The sequence below is a fragment of the Triticum urartu genome, chromosome 3 (assembly GCF_003073215.2).
Source record: "Triticum urartu cultivar G1812 chromosome 3, Tu2.1, whole genome shotgun sequence".
Classification (NCBI taxonomy): Eukaryota; Viridiplantae; Streptophyta; class Magnoliopsida; order Poales; family Poaceae; genus Triticum; species Triticum urartu.
The window spans coordinates 154,650,153-154,659,967 of record NC_053024.1 but is presented as its reverse complement, the minus strand read 5'-3'; positions in this window follow the sequence as shown (position 1 = coordinate 154,659,967).

Below are 9,815 nucleotides of genomic sequence, written 5' to 3'. Positions count from 1 at the left end.
CACTATCTTCTTGAAGACGTCGTTGTGGTGCTCCTCTTCATGCCAGGGTTCCGGGTGAAGACCCTTGTCCCTTCTGGACTCGGCAGAGGCGACGCTCTGCGCCGTTTTCCCTCCTGGGGGTGTTGTTGTGGAGCTTAGGTGTTTAGGGCCTTGGGTGGCGTTGTACTGAGTTCTCCCTATGCTTTCTTTCGGTAGTGTAGTCGTAGTTCTGCGTGATTTAGTTATCTTGGGATCGGCATTGTTTGAGGGTTACCTCACCATATTATATCGTTCGGCCATGTACTTGAATCGGTATTTGTTTTATATATAAAGCGGGGCAAAAGCTTGTTTGAAGCAATTGGGTGATTTTTGGCCTAGTTTTTCTTATAAATCAGGTCAACTCTATTCTTTCATGAAACCGTGGGATCACCTTGCCCTCTTGACGAGGTTTTTGCTGGAAAAAATTATCCACTCAGAATTGCAAATTAAGATGATCTTTTTTACAGAAAGGACATATGCCTGACTTTATAAATAAATTCACCACGGCGAAGTCATCCCACAAACGACCAAGGTTCGAAAACTAAGGCCAACTCCACCGCGCGACCCCAAACGGATGTCCGTTTTATCCGGGTTCTGTCCGTTTGGGTAGGGCAATGGGGTCATGTCCGGGCATGTCCTGGGATGCGGTGGCCGTGCGTCCAGCGCGCGGCCCCATCCTGTCCATCAGGGCCAAAAATGCCCATATTTTCATCAAAACTAGTTTTACAACCCAAATATTTGTCTGAAAATTAAAATGGTTTTACAACCCAATTGAAATTGTCTTTAATAAAATAGTTTTACCACCAAATCAAAATTGTCTTGACTGAACATAAAATGGACCAATACATCTATTGGTTGCCAATGTGATCCCACACGTGCTCAACCAAGTCATTTTGAAGATTCAAATGAGTGTGCAAATCACGCATCTCATGGTGGAATTGGGAAAACTGTTCAAATGTGGTCAGGTCTTGGTGCAGGGGCTCAATATTTTCACCTTGATAATCAAATCCTTGGTCAAAGATACTCTCATCACGCTCGTCCTAGACGATCATGTTGTGCATGATCACACAAGCAGTCATCACCTTCCAAAGCTTCCTTTCATCCCATGACAGTGCAGGGTTTCGAACGATACCCCTCCGGGATTGAAGCACACCAAAAGCACGTTCCACATCCTTTCTACACTCTCTTGCATTTGGGCAAATCTCTTTCTCTTCTCACCTTTCGTTTCGAGATTGTCTTCACAAAAGTTGACCACTGAGGATATATACCATCTGCTAGATAATATCCCTTGTTGTACTGGTGGCCGTTGATCTCAAAGTTGACAGGTGGGGAGTGGCCTTCTGCAAGCCTCGCGAAGATTGGAGAACGCTGCAACACGTTGATATCATTGTGAGAACCTGCCATGCCGAAGAAAGAATGCCATATCCAAAGATCCTGTGATGCCACTGTCGTGGATCTAAAACTGACAGTAGAATGGGGGGTAGATATGAGGAGGCAAAATCCTAGCTATGGCGAAGTTGTACACACGAGTTTACGAGTTCAGGCCCTTCGCGGAGGAAGTAACAACCCTACATCTTGGTGCCCAGAGGCGGTCGACTGGATTATGTATATGTGTGTGTGTTTACAGAGGATGCGAACCCTTGTCCCAGAGGAGGGGGTGGCTTATATAGAGTGCGCCAGGACCCCGTCTCCCCACCGTTACACAGGGTTCAATGTACATAAAGGGAGAGTGTTACAGGTAACATCTGTAATAAAGTGCTATAAATGATCATTAAGTATATGAGTAAACATCCGACCGTTGCTGTGCAGAGTGACTTTAGGTCTTCTGTCTACCGAGTGACAATCGTTGCGGTCGAGTGACTTTGAATCTTCTGAGTGGAACGACTTGTAGTCGAGTGGATGATGATATCTCTTGGATGCTTCTAGCTTTAAGATGATGTCCTAGGGGAGGGTGTCTAGGACAGGCTTATGACCCTACCTTAGGTACATAGCTTCATCATTAGCCCCCGAATGGTTCGGGGCTTGAGTGGGGAAGGAGTTGAGAATACCTCCGATTCAATTTTTGCGCTTCGGGGGCGTCTTATTGCAATCAAGCGAACAATCGTGATGACTTCAACTTCTCTTCAGTTGCCTTGATCCATTCTTGGTTCTGCCGAGTGAACTTTACTGTGATGTTTGGAGTGCTGATATGGAAAAGATCTTCTGCCTGACAGGTTGCCTTGCTGCGCGCGGATATCGTGGGATTTGTATTTGGGGAAGCGCGCGGGACGGAGGAGGCCGTAGTAATCGGATGGGATTAGGCGAGGCCGCCTCGATCACCGCGCCACCTTTTTCGCCACGTACCTCGTGCGCGACTATTGCGGGATTTGATAGGATCGTCCGGACCTACAGGCCAGCCACTCAGAAGCGGCCCCATATAAGGTGCCAGATTGGGGTTTTGTGCACAGCGCGTCCCCATTCTCCTCATTTCTCCTCTGCTTTCTCCGCCATACCCACTTCTGCTCCCGGCGTCGCTGCTCCGTTCGAGTTTCGCCCGCGGTCATGGGGAAGGAGAAGAGGTGGTCCTGGAGGGCGCGAAGAAGGCGATGGCGAAGGCGAAGGGGAGAGGTCCAGCCTAGCGGATCTTCATCGAGGTCTGGCATGCCACGCGGCTGGATCAAGGGCGACTGGATCTGGTCGATGATCAGTCAGGAGACATCGATGAGCTAGTCGAGCGGGGGTTGATTCCCCACGAATCAGCGCGGCTCTCGGAAGGCGAGACCGAACCGAATCCGCAAGAGCGTGAGTGCGTTCTCCTTGCCACCCATGTTGACCGTGGATTTTCTCTGCCCCCCATCCTTTTTTGGGGATTCTTGAACTTCTTTGGAGCACAATTTCACCACTTCAATCCCAACTCCATCGTATATCTTGCCGCCTATGTGTCCATGTGCGAGAACTTCTTAGGTTGTAGGCCACACTGGGGTCTTTTCAAGCACATTTTCACTTGTCGTTCCCAGTCGGTCAAGAAGGCCAACCCGAGTGATGAGAGGACACACGTGATTCAGATGTGTGGGGGTGTCGGTGTCAAAACCGGCGGATCTCGGGTAGGGGGTCCCGAACTATGCGTCTAAGGCGGATGGTAACAGGAGGCAGGGGACACGATGTTTTACCCAGGTTCGGGCCCTCTTGATGGAGGTAAAACCCTACATCCTGCTTGATTTATTCTTGATGATATGAGTAGTACAAGAGTTGATCTACCATGAGATCAGAGAGGCTAAACCCTAAAAGCTAGCCTATGGTATGATTGTATGTTGTCCTACGGACTAAAACCCTCTGGTTTATATAGACACTGGAGGGGCTAGGGTTACACAAGGTCGGTTACAAAGGAGGAGATACACATATCCGTATTGCCTAGCTTGCCTTCCATGCCAAGTAGAGTCCCATCCGGACACGGGACGAAGTCTTCAATCTTGTGTCTTCATAGTCCAACAGTCCGGCCAAAGGATATAGTCCGGCTGTCCGGAGACCCCCTAATCAAGGACTCCCTCAGTAGCCCCTGAACCAGGCTTCAATGACGATGAGTCCGGCGCGCAGTGTTGTCTTCGACATTGCAAGGCGGGTTCCTCCTCCGAATACACCACAGAAGAGTTTGAATACGAGGAAAGTGTCCGACCCTGCAAAATAAGTTCCACATACCACTGTAGAGAGAATAATATTTCCACAAATCTAATCTGCTGACATGTCTTGGCAGCATGACATCACGCCACGGCCTGGTAATTATTCAAACCATTTTCTTTAACCAACCCCGCACATAACGCGAGGCGGTTTCTTGACACGTCTTGTCAAAGCAGAGATCGTGTTCCCCTTATTACAGGATTCTCATCAATACGGGCGTGGGTAACCCAACCGTGCCATCAATTACGATGTTTGGGGGATAAGCGAGTTTTACCAGGCTAGTGGGGGCGCATAGTTTCATCCGCCCTTATAAAGGGATAAGGTTTAACCTTATTCCGCAAGATCCTACTATGTCAACAACAGGATTTTAACTTATGGGAGTTCGACCCGGCCCAGCACCAAACTCTAAGCGAGCTCTTCGACACGACGCACAAAGACGTCTGGAGGGTGCTCTTCAAGGGCGCTGAGGTACCTCCCTCTCTCATCGAGGACCGCGGGCTAAGCGCGAAGCGCCCTGCGAATCCAGTAAGTTCTGTACATCTGGTAGGATGTTTACTTCCCATTGCTTAACCGCGTGCAGGGTCTGAGCTCCCATGCCTTTGACAGGACTGGGTGGAGGCATCGGAGTAGATCGACTGTCCGGCCCCTCTGCCCGAAGACACTGCGGACGCTCTCCTGACGGAGATGCTGACTCCGGCTCCTTACAAGGTGCTGGAGAAGACCAAGAAGAAGTCCAAGGGAATCCGAAAGAGTTCCTGGCGCCAGGTGGTATCGGACTCATCATCCGATGACTCCGCGACGCACTCCTCCCACGAAGACGAGGAGGAAGATGAAGATGCTCCCCCTCCAGTCGGGGGAGACAAGAAAAGGAAGGCCGCCCCAACCGGGGGGGGGGGGGGCGAAGGGTCCAAGAAGGGAAGGACTCTCCTTCCGGACTGCTCCACCACCGCCACCGAAGGCGAAGACGAGTGGCTGCTCAGGGCCAAGCCCCTGGCGAAGTCGTAAGTATTCGGATACCAGAGTAACTCATAGCATTCCTTTGTTGCACTGCTTCTCCTAACGCCGAATATGATTATGCAGACCGCCTTGAGCCCGTATCGACGTATCCTCCTCGGACGGCTCCTTGGACTCATCGGATATGGATAGCGATCCACTTCCGACCGCCACCTCCCCTTGTCCTACGGATAATGCCGAGGTATTGTCTCAAGAGGCGCCGGGTTAAGGGGAGATAGTCCAGGAGGCGCCTCAAGGCGACCTTCCGGACCGCGGGAGCAAAGGGAGTAAGACTCCCAAGGGCTCCGAGTTCGGCCCTCAGCCGAACACCGCGCCGGAACCTTTAGTGGTTCCAGACTCGGGCAGGCGGCCCCCTTCCAAAAGGGGCAAGACGCCCATGCCGGTGACCTCTGTCCATCCAGAGGCATCGGACAACCTGCTGGGAGCGCTTCGTGGTGCTTCCATCGACGAAGAGCACCGCACTATTATGAGTGCGGTGATCAAGAAGGTTCAGTCCGCCAAGAGCGGACTGACTGAAGCCTGTGCCAGCCTTCTAACAGGTTTTGAGGTAAGTGTTTAAAATATAGGAAAAATATTACCGCATAGACAGTAGCCCCTGATGCTCTGTTTGGTGTTCACAAAGAAAAGCCGAATAGAGGATCAAATAATATCTGCAGGAGTCTAATATAAGTATGTCTGTATGCGTGTGCAGGCTTCGCTGCTGACCTCTGCCACACTGACTGCGGAGGTCGCCGCACTGAAGTAGGACCTCGAGGGGTCCGAAAAAGAGCTCGGCCTTGCCAAGAGGCAGCTCGAGGAGAACAAAGGTAAGTAATACCTTGTCTATATATATATATAAAGATGCGATTGCTAAATGACAGGATCATGAATTTGCTAGGGGCACGACCGAAGTGGCGACCCTAAAGCAAGCGTTGTCCGAGGCCGAAGATAAAGCGGCCAAGGAGCGCACCGAGCGGGAAAAGCAAGAGGCTCGGGTGGGCGAGGTGCAGCAAGAGCTCCAAGCTCTCGTGGCGAAGCACGAGGCGTTGGAGCTTGACTCGAAGACGCGAGAGTCTGAGCTTGCCGCGGCCCTTGAGAGCGCGAAGAATGTCGAGGCTGAAGCCCAAAAGGCCCTCCTGGAGATTGATGTGATGAAGAATATAGCGGTGGGTAAGGCATTCAATATGCAAAGCAGGCATGTAAAAATAAATTACTTGTTACTTACCCGAGTCCGGAGCTCTCCAGGAGCATTCGCAGATTTGCCCCGTAGCGTGTCGGATGCCGCGAAGTTTTACTAGGCCAAGGAGGGAAGCTCAACAGAAAAGCTGTTCTGGTCTCAGTATACTGGGACCGAACACCCGGTGCCTGTGAGCGACCAGCTGAAGCAACTAGTCGAGCTGCACAAGGCGGCCGAACAGGCCATGAAGGGCTTCATAGTCCAGATGTGGCCTAGCGACGCCCTTCCCAACAACTACTTCTACCTGGTGAGGCGGCTTGTGGATGCCTGCCCACAGCTGGAAGTCATCAAGCGGTCCGTCTGCATCAAAGGTGCACGCCGGGCTTTCGCCCGTGCGAAGGTGCACTGGGCCAAGATGGACGCTGTGAAGCTGGTGAAGGAGGGGCCGCCGCAGGGCAAGGAGCATCGCAACCCCGAGATGTACTATGAGGGTGTCTTGAAGGGTGCCCATCTTGTAGCGGACAAGTGTGTGAAAGATGTAATATTTGAATGAATTTGCTCATGTGATCCTGTATGATGAAAACTTGTTCATATGCGCTATGCAACGCTTGTTTGAATTTAAAATATTACCTTCTGTTCGGCTGTTTATCAAATCTGAGAGATGGCTAGTCGTCGGCTTCTGCCCCCATGCCACGAGTGCTGGGGTGTTCGAGATACACCTGAGCACTCTTGTTCCCATTTTTGGGTCCTTCGAGGGAGGTGTTCAGCACAACGAACAAGGCAATCGGACTATAATGCTTTATCACTCTCACTTAGCCATAGAATTCTATAATTTTACATTTCGGTGAAGCCCCCGGTATTAGGAAGGCCGAATTCGGGGCGCTATACACGCCTTAAGCCGGACAGAGCCGACTCCTCGCTCTAAGCGGCATAAGTCTTTAGGGACTCGAAACATCGCGAACAGCGACCAGTCTCTCGCCTTATCATGACAGTCAGTTTTAGCTTTCTCTACTGAGGTGCTTAGCCCAGCAGAACAGGGGCACAATCGCAGTAGTTCTCCCAGTGCTACCTTAGCCGATATAGCGGAACGTAAGGTACCAAAACATGGGAGCCGGGCAAACCCAACTATTGACCCAAGACATGGTTCGGAGCTGATGCATATAATGCTATAAGTTCGGAGTGCCGCACTTTCGAAAGTGTTCGGACTTCTAACGTCGTATTATGGGGTACGTTTAAGCCCCTGGCGTATTGGCCGTACCAGAGTGTACGGGTGCTGAATGTCATGAATGAACATATATGTATATATAAAAAGAAGAATAGAGAATGCGATAATAGACTAGTGTTATGCATTGTTTATTCAAAAAGGTGCGTCAAAGAAAAATGATACAAGTAGTGGGATAAGCAAAAAGGTGGGACTATTTGACATGTCCCTTCCAAGGGCAAGCTGAGGGATGTTACTAAAAGCAGGTATTTCACTCATTATCAGAGACCACCTGGGAATTCCATGATGCGGCGTAGCTTTCTGCCTCCTTGGTTGTTGTATCGTGTGTCCGGCAAACGTACTGTCGGACGGTGTTTCCAGAGAGTAAAGTCTTGAAAGAGAGAAAAAATAATAAGGCGGGAAGCCCCTAGAGCGGTCGAGCCGCGTCTTGGGGCGTGCCGTAGTCGTGCCCCCCTCCCCACCTGTGCCCATGGTATTTTCCATGCGTAATTATGTACGCGGGGCATGGATTTAGCCCTTTGGCTGGGACTGGGGTGGGGGCCGCATTGCTATGCGAGCTCGAAACGTGACAGGCGGCCTTGTTGCCGATTACACCGGGCGTGCTTGAAGGTGTCCGGGTCTTGAATCGCTAAACTGGTGGATTGCCTTAAGAGGCTGCTTTACGCTTCTACTACGAGGGCCGCAGTGTGCTCCTCCGTACGGAGAGAGCGCTCTGTGTTTCCGTTGACTGTGATGACCCCCCGAGGTCCTGACATCTTGAGCTTGAGATATGCATAGTGTGGCACCGCATTGAATCTCGCAAATGCGGTTTGCCCGAGCAGTGCATGATAGCCACTGCGGAATGGGACTATATTGAAGATTAACTCCTCGCTTCGAAAGTTATCCAGGGATCCAAAGACCACCTCCAATGTGACTGAGCCTGTGCAATGGGCTTCTACACCTGGTATGACGCCTTTGAAGGTCGTTTTTGTGGGTTTAATCCTTGAGGGGTGTCGTGGGTTTGTCACGGCAGATGTCCTTGTGTAGTCGTGGAGCCATCGCAACGGGTTAGCTTAAAGGGGTTAAACCGGACAAGGGGACACGGAGATTTTATACTAGTTCGGCCCCTTTGAGGAAGGTAAAAGCCTACGTCTAGTTGTGATTGGTATTGCTAGGGTTTCGAAGGCCAGGGAGCGAATACGCTTTGTCTGGCTCTCGAGATGTTGTCCCTCCCTCAACCGCTGTCGGGTCGTCCCTTTATATACATAGGTTGACGCCCACTGGTTTACAGAGTCCCGAAGCCGGATCATAAACGTGTCCGGTTCGGTCTCCACACTTTCTATCTTACAAAGCAAGTTACATGATCAAGCCGGTTTACATCTACAGGCCTTAACTCACTTCTGGGCCTTGGGCCTTCGTAAAGCGCCATCATCTTCACGTCTTCATGGGCTTCTAATCTTCATGAAGCTAATCCGGCTACTCCTGGCCGGTTTATGCCCAGTAGTAATATCCCCAACATTAGGCCCCAGATTGGTTTGAACTGGTTCATGTCAATCTTCATCACTTAGAAAAATTCCTCCTTTACATTTTCACCTTGATCTTGTCAACCGCCGTGACGTCATGCTCCAGGTCCTTAACAAATCATCCTAATGTCATCTGTTCATTAAAGCTGAAGATTACCTTTATTAATGCATATCCAGTCATCGAAGCGACACCATTATTGTTTATCCATTTTTTGAGCTCCTCGATTCCCGCACTTGCCGTTGTATCGTTTTGCCTTATAAATAGGGGCAGGTGACCCTTTTCTTTTCTTTCCGCTACCCCTTCGTCCCTTCTTCTTCCTCACGAGGTCTCTGCTCCTGAGCGCCGCCGCCATCGTCAAGCTTCGCGTCTGCCTCATCCTCGGCCGCTGCATCACCCTGATCGAACCAGAAAACCGCAACACCTCTCCGCCGTTCCTGTGACACTGGTAACCCTTTTTTCTTCCACCCTAGATCTTATCTTTTAGGGTTTCACTGTTCGTCGGAGTTCATCAAAAACTTTAGTGCTATTCCTCTCTTTTCTTCTCTGTAGCTTCCAAGGCTAGGCTGGACCTGTTATTCTTGCGCGACCATAGCCATAATCGTCTTCTCCTCATTATACTCCCTCTTTATCTCAAGAACAACCTATCTGAATCTGCTGAACTATTTAAATACCTGAAACTTGAACCTGAATATATTCCAGTTTCTGTCATACCTTAAATCTGAAATTTGTATATAAGTCTGTGAGAACTGTTTCCCCTTACTTAGGTATTTTTAGATCTGTACTCCTCACACCAATATAGGTGGTTTAAATTTTGAAATAATGATGATCCGGTATACACCATTAGTCCCCTTGTTGAAGCGCCAATGTACCTCCACTTATAGCCTTTATTTTAGTAAACTCTGGCTTAGCAATATGCTTATATCTTTGATATGACCTTGTCCTTCACTATTATATCAGTCTCCGGTTTATGCAATATCATATACCAGTATATGTTGATTCCATTGCATCTTGTGCTCTTCCATGAATAACTCATAAATCGGCATTGCTTGTTTCAGTGTTTCATTTCACCATGGCAAAACAGTTTGCTGCTTGCAACTGGGTTCCCTCCCGGATCACCGAAGATCAACTGAATGAAATGGTTAGCATCGGCACCTTGCCAAAGAAGACGGAGATCCGGTGGCGAGTTCCAGGAACAGAGAGTTCTCCCGCTCCGAGACAGGGTGAGGTAGTGATCTTTGTCGACCACAT